Source organism: Setaria viridis, chromosome 1, assembly GCF_005286985.2.
Source record: "Setaria viridis chromosome 1, Setaria_viridis_v4.0, whole genome shotgun sequence".
Taxonomy (NCBI): Eukaryota; Viridiplantae; Streptophyta; class Magnoliopsida; order Poales; family Poaceae; genus Setaria; species Setaria viridis.
The window spans coordinates 32,093,227-32,106,407 of record NC_048263.2 but is presented as its reverse complement, the minus strand read 5'-3'; positions in this window follow the sequence as shown (position 1 = coordinate 32,106,407).

The window sequence follows — 13,181 nt, the reverse complement described above, 5'->3', positions numbered from 1 at the left end:
GATTTGAACACTAGCTGTTGGACCGAGTAGTTGCTTGCTTAACTAGGAGACGGTAAAAGCCGAGTGATTCCCTGTCACTCGCGAGTTGTAGGAGTTGGATGTCTACCTTCTGTTACAACTGTAAGGACGATGGACGGGGTAGGGTTTGGGTAACTCTTTGGTGGTCGGATGATCGCCCCGTCTGTCTATGAAAACTTGCTAAGGCCCGACAGTGGTGGTGTTCGTGATCAAGTGTTTGAAAGTACTAACCTCATACTTAGTATGGGATGAGGAAGCCGAGTACCGGATTGAACCTAGACGTGAGCGGTCGCCCCATTGTTCTTGGAACGGAGTTTCCCCTGCTGGTTGTCGCACGTGGTGGCAAGCGTGGTCACAGGACGGCAGAGGCCGGGTCTGTGGAACCTTGCACCAAAGAAAATAGGCCCGACACGGGTTAGGGGATTGATGGGGAAGGCCGACACAGGAAGCGACCTCCGGGTGCACGGATGTCGTGAGGTTAGGTTCGCCATGCATGGTTAAAGAACTCGAATCGATTCGTCTGCCTCTCACAGTTTGAGACTGCTTGATCGCCATGTCACCCTGAGTAAATGAGGAATCTGATGATGACATGGTTTTGTTGATATCTACATACCTTGTTTTGGTTCTATGATTTCCTAGAATAGGTTGCAAAACCTAGACCGGTTAATGAACTTAGAACTGGAGCTAAAACTTGAAAGTAGGGTTTTATTTAGTGCTTTTGGCAAGTAAACCCCTCAGCCAAAAAGCCCTGCATGTCTAGAAGTGTGGAGTAGTTTTACTCCTGCCGGTTAAGACTTGTTGAGCTTAGTAGCTCAGCCTTGTTGTGGCTCCTGTTTTTCAGGTGTTGTTGCTGCTCCCGACCCTTCTCCCGCTGGCACTTGGCCGCCCCAGCTCCCTCCGGGTTGGACGGTTGAGTGGGATCCCTCCTCGAACGGCGAGGAGAGGGATCAGTGATGTCCCGGTTGGCCTCACCAGGGATGTCTGACCCCGACGTTTGCTTCCGCTAGTGGTTTTGTTTCTGTTGTTTTCCTGTTGGAAACCCTGTAAAACTCTGATGTTTATTTCATAATCAAACTAAGTGGTTAAAATGTTAACTCGGTGGACTTGTTGTACTCTCTGGAACCGCTCACCTTCGTGTGAGTCTGCTAAAATGGTCCTGTTCAAGTGGTTAAATCGGAGGAAATCCGACGGCACTTCGTGTTTACTCGGCTTAGGCATGAGCGTCGCGTATCAGGCGGCTAAATCATGTTTAACCAAGTAGATCCGAAGTGGATCCGCCACAGCATCTCATGGAGAAATTGCTGAACTATTTTCCACGCTGGACCAGGGGCTCCTCCAACAGCCATCTGCTGTGCCAGGAGGAGAGGACGTCGCCTCAAGAAGCAACCAGTGGAGATTGCAACCTTACGCTGCAGCAAGAGGCAAGCTTGCAGCAAGATCAGGCACCTCTCCACCGAAGAGAAGGCCAATCACGTCCTCTGCCGCCGCCTCGGCTACATCAAAGATGACATCACGCCGGCGGAGGAAGCCATCAGAGAGTTCGTCGCCACCTTTCAAGGCCCCATGACGCAATATATTACCAAGGCCATGACGGCTCTGTTCCATCTTGATGACGACGACATCGCTAGGGCAACTAACGATCTGTGGCGAAACCACCCGGATTAACTTAACTAAAGCACGGTTAAATCGCCTGACACGCAATCAGATGCTTTAATAAAGTTAACTCGGCAGTCCGTCGGATTTCATCCGATAGAACCACTATTCAGGACCGGATTAGCAGAGCGCACATGAAGGTGAGTGGTTCCAGAGAATACAACAGACCATCCAAGATTAGACCAGTTCGATAATTTATTACAACACTATTCCGAAAATCAGAGTTTTACAGAGTTCTTAAGCAGCAGAAAAGGTAAATCGCGGAAGCTAGTGCCGGGGTCGGATGTCACTGCTGAGGCCGATCAGGACATCAATGATCCCTCTCCTCGCTGTCCGAGGAGGGATCCCACTCGACCGTCCACCCAGGGGAAGCTAGGGAGGCCAAGTGCCAACAGCAGCAAACTCAGGGGCTTCAACATCACCTAAAAGATGTGCCACAAGCAAGGCTGAGCTGCTAAGCTCAACAAGACTTAACCGACCGGTGGGAAAACTACTCCACCAACTTCTAGACACGCAAGGCTCTTTGGCTGAGGGGTTGGTTTTGCCAAAAGCGACTACAGTAGGTCCTTACTTTCAATATTTTAGCTCAGATTCTAAGTTCTTTAACCAGTCTACATTAGCCACTTATGCTAAGCAAACATAGTTTCCAAACAATTTAAATAACAAGCATCAAGGTTCACATCATCACCATGTTCCATCTTTACTCAGTGTAGCATAGTGATCAAGTAGTCTCAATCTGTGAGAGGCAGACGAATCGATTCGAATTTATTAACCATGCATGGCGAACCTAACCTCACGACATCCGCGCACCATATAGGGTCGCTTCCTGTGTCGACCGTCCCCATCAATTCCCAGGCGCGTGTCAGGTCCAAACTTATCTTGGCATGCAATGCTCCACAGTCCCAACCTCTTGCCGTACTGTGACCGCACTTGCACCCACATAATGCACCATGGGAACCTCGTTCCAGGGACAGCACGGGTATAAGCCACGCCCTAGTTCAATCAGGTACTAGGCTTCCCCATCCCATACTAGGTATGAGATTAGTACTTTCAAACACTTGATCACGAACACCAACACTTTCCGACCTTAACCAAATTCATGTAGACAGACGGGGCAATCCACCGACCACCAAAATAGTTCACAGAGCCCTGCCCCGTCCACCGTCCTTATAGTTATAACAAAAAGGAGAGCAAGCAACTTCTATAACTCGCTAGTGACAGGTAATCACTCGACTTTTACCGAGTCCTGTTAAGCAATGCAACTACTTGGCCTATCATACTAGTGTTCAGATCAAGGGAACTAAGTCATGCATCTATGGTTTCAAACAACTCCTATAACGTAAATGCACATACATACAAATGAAGGCACGTGCAAGTTTAGAAAGATTGGGTTATGCTCCGAGGCTTGCCTTCGAGCGGGGTGGAAGCGAACTGATCTTCGACGCTCTTGGCTTCAGCTCCTGCAGGCGGCAGGTCGGCTATGGCTCCGTCTTCGGGCACCGGGTGCAGCTCGTACATGCCGTCGGCGAGGTTCAGCTCTACAGGGAATGCAATGCAAGGGTCAGACGCTTAGACGGTTATGTGGCGGAACCGCCCAAATTAACCTGACTAAAATGCATTGAAGTCGCCTGACACGCGATTATGCACTTTAAGCAAGTCAACCTGGTCGACCATCGGATTTCATCCGATTAACCACCTGAACAGGATTGAGAAGCATCGCTCACGCGAAGGTGAGTAGCACAGAGATTACAACATTCCATCACATAACTTAGTCTCTCGAATTATTACATCAGAGTTCTAAAATTCAAAATAAGTTGCAAGGTTCGAAAAGTCAAATAAAACAAGCGGAAGCTAAACGTCGATACATGACATCACGACGGAGCCGATCATGACATCAAAAATCCCTTCCCTCGCCGTCCGAGGAGGGATCCCACTCGACTGTCCAGCCCGGAGGAAGCTCGGTAGGCCAAGTGGTACCAGCAACCACACTATTGACATCACCTGAAAAGATTAAGCCACAACAAGGCTGAGCAACTAATACTCAGCAAGACTGACCCATCGGGCGAAAAGCTCTACCAAGACCTAGACATGCAAGGCTTTCTGGCTCTGGAGTTTCTTTGCCAAAAGCGTCTAAAGTCGGTCCTTACTTTCAATATTTTAGCTCATGTTCTACGTTCTTTATCCAGTCTAGATTAGCAACTTATACTAAACAAGCATGATTTCCAAGCAGTTAAATAACAAGCATCAACTTAATCTCGTAATCATGTTTCATCGTTACTCAGTGCAGAATAGCGATCAAGTAGTCCCAAACTATGAGAGGCAGATGAATCGATTCGAATTTATTAACCATGCATGGCGAACCTAATCTCACGACATCCGCGCACCACGAAGGGTCACTTCATTTGTCAGTCGTCCCCATCGATCCCTTAGGCACGTGTCAGGGCCAACTGCCTTTGGCATGCAATGCTCCATAATCCCGACCTCTGCCGTACTATGACCGCACTTGCACCCACATGATGTACCATGGGAACGACGTTCCAAGGACAGCCGGAGGGTATGCCACGCCCTAGTTCAATCAGGTACTAGGCTTCCCCATCCCATACTAGGTATGAGATTAGTACTTTCAAACACTTGATCACGAACGCCGACACGTTTCGACCTTAGATAAATTTCATCTAGACAGACGGGGAAAACCACCAAGTATCGAACATAAGCCCGACCCCGTTCGTCGTCCTTATAGTTGCAACATAAATAAAACATTCAACTCCTATAACTCGCGAGTGACAGGAAATCACTCGACTTTTACCGGAACCTATTAAGCATTGCAACTACGTGACTTTAGCAACTAGTATTCAAACAAGGTACTAAGTTTATGCATCTAAGGTTTCATTACAACTCCTAGAAACGTAAATGCGCAATCAAGTAATCAATAATATTGCATGAACTTAAGGTAGGAATTTATGCTCCGGGGCTTGCCTTCAGGAAAAGTTAGTGGGTCCTCGAGGTCTTGCTCCAGTTCGGGCTCGCCTTAGAAGGGGTGAAGCTCCACAGCGGGGTCTTCTTCCGATGCCGGGTGGAGCTCGTAAGTTCCGTCGGCGAGGTTTGCTTCTATACGACATGCACATGCAAACATTTAGTTGGACTCGCGCGTTTAATCAACGACACAAGGCATGGCTGAAAACAAGAGTTACAATAGCCATAACAAGGCAAGGTTTACTTTCTTTTAACTTCAACGGAAGTGGTCGCTTTAAACTTGAGTTTGGGTTGAATGGCGATTGTGTACATATATAGTTTCTCGCATTTTAGAGTTGCATAAAGAGAGTGAAGGGTCGTGTTTAGGTGGTTTGGGTGCAATTAGCTTAATTACTTATTTCTGAATGTTTTTATGTACCTCTTCCAATTTCCACTCATTTATCGTATTAGAGTTGGTGTTTTCCTTTTTATTCTTTTAGGTGGATTAATTAACCAAAATGACTTCATAGTCAAACCGTAGTTTAAAGGCATTGATAAAATTACAGCACCTCTTTTAAGCCATTACTATATCACTGTAAAAGTTTGAGGGCCAACGCGATGACTTAAAAAGAAGTTATATGCATTTCATTATTTAAGGTAAAATGAACTTAACTTTTTCTATCTTTAAAGTTACTGTGCAACAGGGGGTGAAACTTAACCAGTGTATTTAGGGTGGGTTACATGAGCATTGGTGAATTTTTCAAAATTTTTGGAGGAGATTAACTATTTATTCTATTTCCTTTGTAATTACACATGCTTAATGAGAAAGGTGCTTTTCTTTATGATTTGCATAACACTTTACATTTTTCTTGCAAACTTCTCAGCAAAACAAAATTAATCCAACTAGTTTCACATTTTTCTGAGCTCTGGAACAATTATTATGCAAAAAGGAAGATTTATACTGAGATTACCAATTTAAAGTCAAAACAGTGACTTAAAGTGTTAGACCAGAGCCCTAACCATTTTTTTGAGCTTCTACACATATAAACAAGCATCACAGAGTTGGTTTCATATTTTTCCTACTTTTCCTCTATTTATTAGGATTTAAAAGGCTCAAACCAAGATTAAAAGCATAGGATATTATTTACCATAGTAACATGAGCCAACTTATTTTTCTTAGAAACTAGACAGATCAAGTATGCCAACAAAAGTGGTTTGGTATTTTTGTGATTTTTCTACGATTTACTGGGCATTTCCAAAGTTAAAGCCTTTTTCTGCCTATTATTAAAAGAAAAGTCGTGGCAGACTTGCAAGCTAGCCCCTAGCTTTAAGGTTAAACTATGCAGGAGTCCCTGAGTTGTGCGCCCAGGCCCCTGGAAAGAATGGGGACGAAGCAATGTGGTCCCCCGGGGCGCGAGCGGCGGCGGCGGGAAAATTCCCGGTGGTTTGCCGGCGATGATGGGACAACAAGTGGCCGATTGGGGCGATGGAGATGGCCGGCGGGGAGCAGAACGAGGCGGCGGCGGTGGAGCTTGGCTGGCGGCGGTGCAGGCGGCGTTCCAGCGCACCGGCGGTGTCGGGAAGGCGACGGACTGCTCGGAGACGTGCGCGGAGAGGTGACGAAGCGGGCGGCGAAGTCGCTGGAGTGCGGGGTGGCGCGGAGGGGTGAGCTCCACGGGAGCTTAGCGGCGGCGTAGAGGAGAAAGTGGTGGCGCGTGTGCGGGCGGTGGCAAAGGGGTGGCGTTGCCGGTGAGGGGGATCCTTTTATAGGGCCGTGGTGGAGCGGAGGGTCGAGGCGGGGCTCCGGTGGGGGAGGGATAAGGCCGGGAGCGGCGGGTGCGTGGGCAAGGCGGCCATTGGCCAGCGGCGCCATTGGGCAGAGGAGGCGGAGCTCCGGGTGGTCTCCAGCGGCGATTGGCCTTGGGCGACGCGCGCTTGGGGCTTCCGGTCTGTCGGGCGGGCGAGACGGAGGGCTACCGTGGGGGTTGGGCGAGCACGCGGAGGCGCGGGACGCTATTGGCGTGGCAGCTGCTCCGGTGGACAGGCGGAACGGGGTTGGCGGAGCAGAACCGTGGTAGGAGGAAGACGACACGCGCGCGGCCAGCGGTTAGCTAGCCCATCGTTCGCCCCGTCCTATCGCAGGCGCGGGTTAGGCGCCGTGACCCTCGCCCTGTCGCTGTCGCGCCGGTGATAGGGGGCCGGCAAGCTGCCGGTGGCCGGCGGCCACGCGGCGCACGGCGCGTGAGCGAACGTGCTCTGGCGTGCGGACGTCGAGGCTCCCTTTGGGTAGCAAGCCCGACCAGCTTTGGGGAGATCTTTCTCCAGATTTTTCAACACAACTTCCAAAACTCTTTTAAACAAACTTGCTCAACTCTGGACGTTCTTCAAACTTTGTTTAAGGTGTCGGTTTAGATTGTGAAAGGATTTGAAGATATCTCGTGCCAAAGTTTGCTAAAAATCTGAAATTCCAGACTTAGCCAAATTTGGCCGGAGAGGTAGGATTTCAGGGACTTAGCTATGTTTGAGTCGATTTTTGGGCAGCTTCCAGGTTGAATTAGACCAAGGTGTTAATGAAAGAGTTGCTCTACAAACTGAGGACTTCAACTTTTATTTAGGGTATTTCTTGAGCTTAGCTCAGAAAATTGGAGGAACACCCTCGCCAAGAGGTGTACTCTGCTCAGTTTTCCAGATTTAGGATTTTAAGGCATTAGGGGTGAGTTGACTGTTTTACCTCACTTTGATCGAGGTTTTAAACTGGTTCTGTCCCGATTTAGATTTGGGTGAGTGTAACAAAGTTGGAAAGCACTCAAGGTACTACAACTTTCATTAAGGGCCTGAATTGAGTTTAGATAGGAATTCGTGGGATAAAAGCTTGCAAAGATGGAGGAAAACTCGAATTCCAGGACTTGAGAGGTTTTTAAAGTTCTTTAGTATTCTTCTTTTGATTGCTGTTTTTAACTTCCTTCCACTCCGAATTAGTCAAAGTACCTTTAACAAAAGTTGTTTGAATTAAAAAGTTTTACAACTCTTATTTGGGCAGAAACTTAAGTTTGTATATAAAATTCCAAGTTTTATTTCATACTCCAAAAAGAGCTTCTCAGGGTTATAATGGTCACTTTACCTCTTTAATTAGGGATTAACCACTGGTTTATGGTTAAAAGCACTTAATTTAGGTAGAGTTGTTACAGGTTATTTCAATAACACTTGTAAGGTTTAGCCCAGAAACTGTAGCAAAACTACAGGAAGGGTGTGAAACCCATTTTATTCGATTCTACTCAGAAAGAGGATTTCACACTTTCGGATTTTTCCTCGAATTAAGATGAATTTCCCAAGCTTTTGTTGATAGAGAACAAGATAAAAGAGTCGGATCAGGAAAAACTTACAATTTGACGAGTCGGGGGAAAGGAGTTGTCACCGCCGGTGCAGTGGTTGGCGAAGACGGTATCATCGCGGGGCACGCGCGTGGGCAGCGCGACTGAGGTATGACAGAAATATCGGAAGGTGTTGGGGCGCGGCCGGGGATCCGGGTGAGGAGATGCGCGCAGGAGGCGAGGCGGACTGGCGCGGCAGCGGCCAATCTTCGGTCGCAGCGGCGGCAGGGCTCCTGGCGCGGCCGGCGAGATCTCAGGCGAGACGGGACGAGGCGGAAAGGTCTGCAGGGCGCTTCCGCGCGCGATTGGGAAAGGGGCGCGCTGATCCATCTTGTCGCGGCCGCCGACTGGGAGAGGCGACGCTCGTCGGCGCGGTTACGCCACGCGGCGGAGAGGCTCTAAGACAGGGCGCACGCTTGCTCTGGCGCGCTTGGCCTGAGAGGTCCGTGGGATTCTTTTCTGGGTCCATCTTCCAGTCCCTTGCCCTCCCAAAATCTGAACTACACCACCTGACTCTCTTAACAAGAGTTGTAGAACTCAGGCCAAGGTCCAACTCTTGAAATTGGACCAAGTCCAAAAACGTAGTGGATTTAGGGATCCAAACCTCCAAAGTTCAGAAGAACACTAGTTTCGGGACTTAGAGAAAAACGACGGTTTGCCGGTTTCAGGGTCGAGGCCGATTTGAGCTGCAGATTTGGGAACCTTCGGAGGCGAATTGGATTAAGGTCCACTCAAAGCTAAAGCAGGGACTTCGCCCTCCAACTTTTATAAAGGGTTTTCTTGGTGTCCTGCTCACTTTCCAAAGATAAACCCTCCCTAAGGTGCTAGGTTGGGCTGAAAACCAGACTTAGCCGATATAGCTCAAGAAGACTGAGTCAACCAGATTAGGGCTTGTCTTAAGATTAAAATCGGCTAGGTTAAACTAGGTTGTTACACAATCTCATCAAGCTAGGAGGCGCAGAAGCGATGGAAGCGCATGACGACATCAACAATGCCTAAATTGAAGAATTTACAGAGCACTTTCTCTACCATGTTTTTATCCTCGGTCTTTGATTTGCCTGCCCAATGCAGCCCTCTGTGCAGGGCTTTCAGCTGCATTTCTCTAGTACTGCAAACTTCGCCGCAACTCCATTCGGTCGCTATTTGTGGAACTTTAGACCCTGTAATCTACTTGCTGCAATTCCATTCACTCACTATTTGTGGTATTGTAGGCCCTGTGATCTACTTGCTACCTGTTAAGCTAATCTTCACTATTTTATGCTTTGCTACTTGGTTTTCTAACGACAACGCTACTTATTGTCTACAAATGGCAGCGAATGACATTCAGATTTTATGTTGGAATGTTAGAGGACTCAACTCCGAAGCACGTAGACAAATAGTTCAACAAGTCCTCGCTTCTGTGTCGTGCAATATTGCGTGTCTACAGGAAACAAATTATCCTCGATCGATGACCGTCTAATTTTTTCTCTGGGAGGATACAACCTACGTGGCTGCACCTTCTTGCCGGCAGAAGGAGTCTCAGGTACATGGGGTGGCATCTTGACTCTCTGGAATAGTGACATCCTCAACATCAACTCGATCACCAAGCGTGATTTCTCACTATCTGCTACCGTCTCCATAAGAGCGACGGTGATATCATTCTTGTTGCCGGTGGTCTACGACCCAATGAGAGGACGTGACAAACCACTCTTCTTACAGGAAATAAGAAGTTTAGCACCACACCAGGGTGTGAAGTGGATAATTTTGGGTGACTTCAACCTCATCTACAGGGCTAGCGACAAGAACAACACCAACTTAAACATCAATAATATGCAATGCTTCCGAGACATGCTAAATAGTTCCAACCTAAAAGAAATTCATCTACAGAACAGGAAGTTTACTTGGAGTAACGAACGATGCAACCCAACCCTTGTCCGGCTAGACAGAGTCTTTTGTAATGATGCTTGGGACCTGGCCTTCCCGACGCATGTGCTACAAGCAATTTCCTCTTCGCACTCCGACCACTGCCCTTTGCTGCTATCCAACTAAGAAAGCCCGCTGCGATCGCGCCACTTCAAATTCGAGAACTTCTGGCTTTCTATGCCAGGATTCAAACAAGTGGTCCAAGATGCTTGGTCCTCCTCGAACACTCACACAAACCCAGTGCATCGATTAAACTTCAGACTTGCCAAGACGTCGCTGGCCTTAAGAAAATGGAGCAAGAACTTATTCTCAGAATCAAAGCTACAATTTCACATGGCACAGTCTGTCATACTTCAACTGGACATTGCGCAAGAATCTCGAACATTGTCTGACAACGAGGCAGCCCTACGCTCAAAACTAAAGAAAAGAGAAATGGGGCTTACCATCTTGGAACGACTACGAAAGCGACAATGCTTCAGAATAACCAACCTATCACTGGGAGACGCAAATACTCACTTCTTCCATCTGAAGGTGAATTCCAGAAGAAGGAAGAATTTCATCACCAAGCTCCGGAAAGATGACGGGTGGGCGACAACGCAATAGGATAAAGCCGACATCGCTAATACACACTTTGCTAACGTCCTAGGACAGCCACCAACACGACATATTGACTTCAACTGGGAGTTGTTCTCCTGGCCATCCATCGACCTTTCCTCCCTGGACATAGAATTCACAGAGGAAGAAGTCAGAAAAGTGCTCAAACTCATGCCCAAAGAAAAGGCTTCGGGACCAGATGGATTTACGATAAACTTCTTCTATAAGTGTTGGTCTGATGGCCATGATCAATGCCTTTCACAGCCTGCGCCATGACTTCTTCGACATGCTAAACTCGGCCAACATAGTGCTAATTTTGAAAAAGGAGGAAGGGGATTCCATTACATATTTTAGACCAATAAGCCTCACCCATGCTATAGCGAAGATTATAACAAAGATGATGGCCCTAAGGCTCCAACCATTTATGAACACACTGATATCGGAGAGCCAGAGTGCCTTTATTAAAACAAGAGCAATTCACGACAACTTCATGTATGTTAGAAATCTCGCTCAACGTTTTCACACTTCGAGAACCCCCTCCCTCATGCTCAAGCTAGATATCTCCAAAGCCTTCGACTCCATACGATGGGATTACCTGCTAGACCTCATGCAGCGTCGGGGTTTCCCCCCGAGGTGGAGAAGTTAGGTGATGACTTTACTAAGCACACCCACATCTAAGGTTCTCATGAATGGCGCGCCTGGGGAGGACATTCAGCATGGTCGAGGACTTAGGCAAGGAGACCCGCTCTCACCCCTGCTATTCGTCTTAGCAATCGACCCACTACAGAAACTACTACATTTAGCAACCGAAAGGAGGGCCTTATCTAGACTGAGAGGCCAATATGCTCGCCTAAGACTTTCGCTATATGCAGATGGTGCGGTAATCTTCATCAATCCGACAGAAGCCGATGTTCGTAACACCAAGGAGCTACTGGATAAATTCGGCTGCGTCACAGGACTAGGCACCAACATTCAAAAAAGTTCGGTGGCGCCCATACACTACAACAGGATCGACCTAAACACCATCCTCACTTCCTTCCCAGCAGCTAGAACCAACTTCCCGGTTAAATACCTTGGACTACCTCTATCCTTGGGTAGGCTACAGAAGATTAATTTCCAAAGTTTATCTGACAAAGCAAACGCACGTTTAGCGAGCTGGGCCGACAAACTACTCACCCTAGCGGGAAGAAGAACTCTAGTCTGGGTTGTATTATCCTCACAACCGATTTATTACCTCTCCACCCTAAATGCTCCAGCATCAGTACTGGAGGAACTTGATAGACGACGGAAACACTTCTTATGGACGGGCACATACCAAATTGCTGGTGGAAACTGCAAGGTGGCATGGCCAACAGCGTGCAAACCAACCAAATTGGGTGGATTAGGGATCCTACACTTAAAAAAGTTTGCAAGAGCCCTTCGACTCCGTTGGCTTTGGAATAAATGGAAGGAACCATGGAAACAATGGGCCGGCATGCCAACTCCGTGCAGCGAAAAAGATAAGGCTTTGTTTGCGGCCTCAACGACCATCACTCTAGGAGACGGGGAGAAGGCCAAATTTGGGGAATCGGTGTGGTTACAAGGGGAGGCACCGAAACATATTGCGCCATCGGTATATAACATTTCAAGAAATAAAAAACGTCGGTCAAGGACGCCTTAGCGAACGACAGATGGATATCCGACATAAACGTGGCCAATTTATCATCGGCAACACAACTTGCGGAATTCACTATCCTTTGGGATCGAACGAGAGCAGTCCCACTAAACTCGAACGTGCCAGACTCTATAACATGGAACCTTACTCGACACGGCGAGTACACGACGACATCGGCATATAGGGCACAATTCCAAAATTCAGCACCGTCCGACATGGAGCGACTTATCTGGAGGACGTGGGCGCCGCTAAGTGCAAATTCTTCTCATGGTTAGCCTTCCAAAATAGGTTATGGACAGGAGATCGACTAATTACGAGAGGATGACCGAATCAAAGAGTATGTATGCTCTGTCATACGCACGATGAAACACTGTTGCACCTACTAGCAAACTGCCGCTACACAGTTCGACTTTAGGATAAAATTTTTGAATGGATGGCCACCCACGTGCCACCCAGACCGGCTTGGTTTGATGTTTCATCTATCACCGAATGATGGACGCAACTAGGGTCTATGCCTGGTGCGCCTCTTAAGGGTCTAAGATCCCTTATCATCCTTGTGTCATGGGAACTTTGGAAGGAGCGCAATGAAAGAATCTTTCAGCGGAAGTTTAAAAGTTTGGACCAACTCTTTCACAAAATCAAGGAGGAAACACGATGTTGGATTTTAGCGGGGGCACGACACTTGGGCGATATTTGCCACATAGAGGAGTGGTTGTTCTGTAAAAGCAAATTCGCTTTAATTTCTGTACAGTCTTCGTCTTTTGTGGCTTTTCCGACCTAGGTATGTAACTCTCTTCTCTATTAATTAAGACAAACCCAGCAATCTCTGTCGGGTCCACAATTTCCAAAAAAAAAGATATAAGCCTCAGCTGTGTAGTTTTTTTTTGCATATATGAATGGACGCAAGCATTATGCATACCTTGTCTCTATGAACGTCTATGCGATGCTAGACTAACAGATTTTGAGATTGATAAAATCATAGATGTTTCATTTGTTGACGAGCACGTCGGTTATCATTGAAGACGACGACACATAGG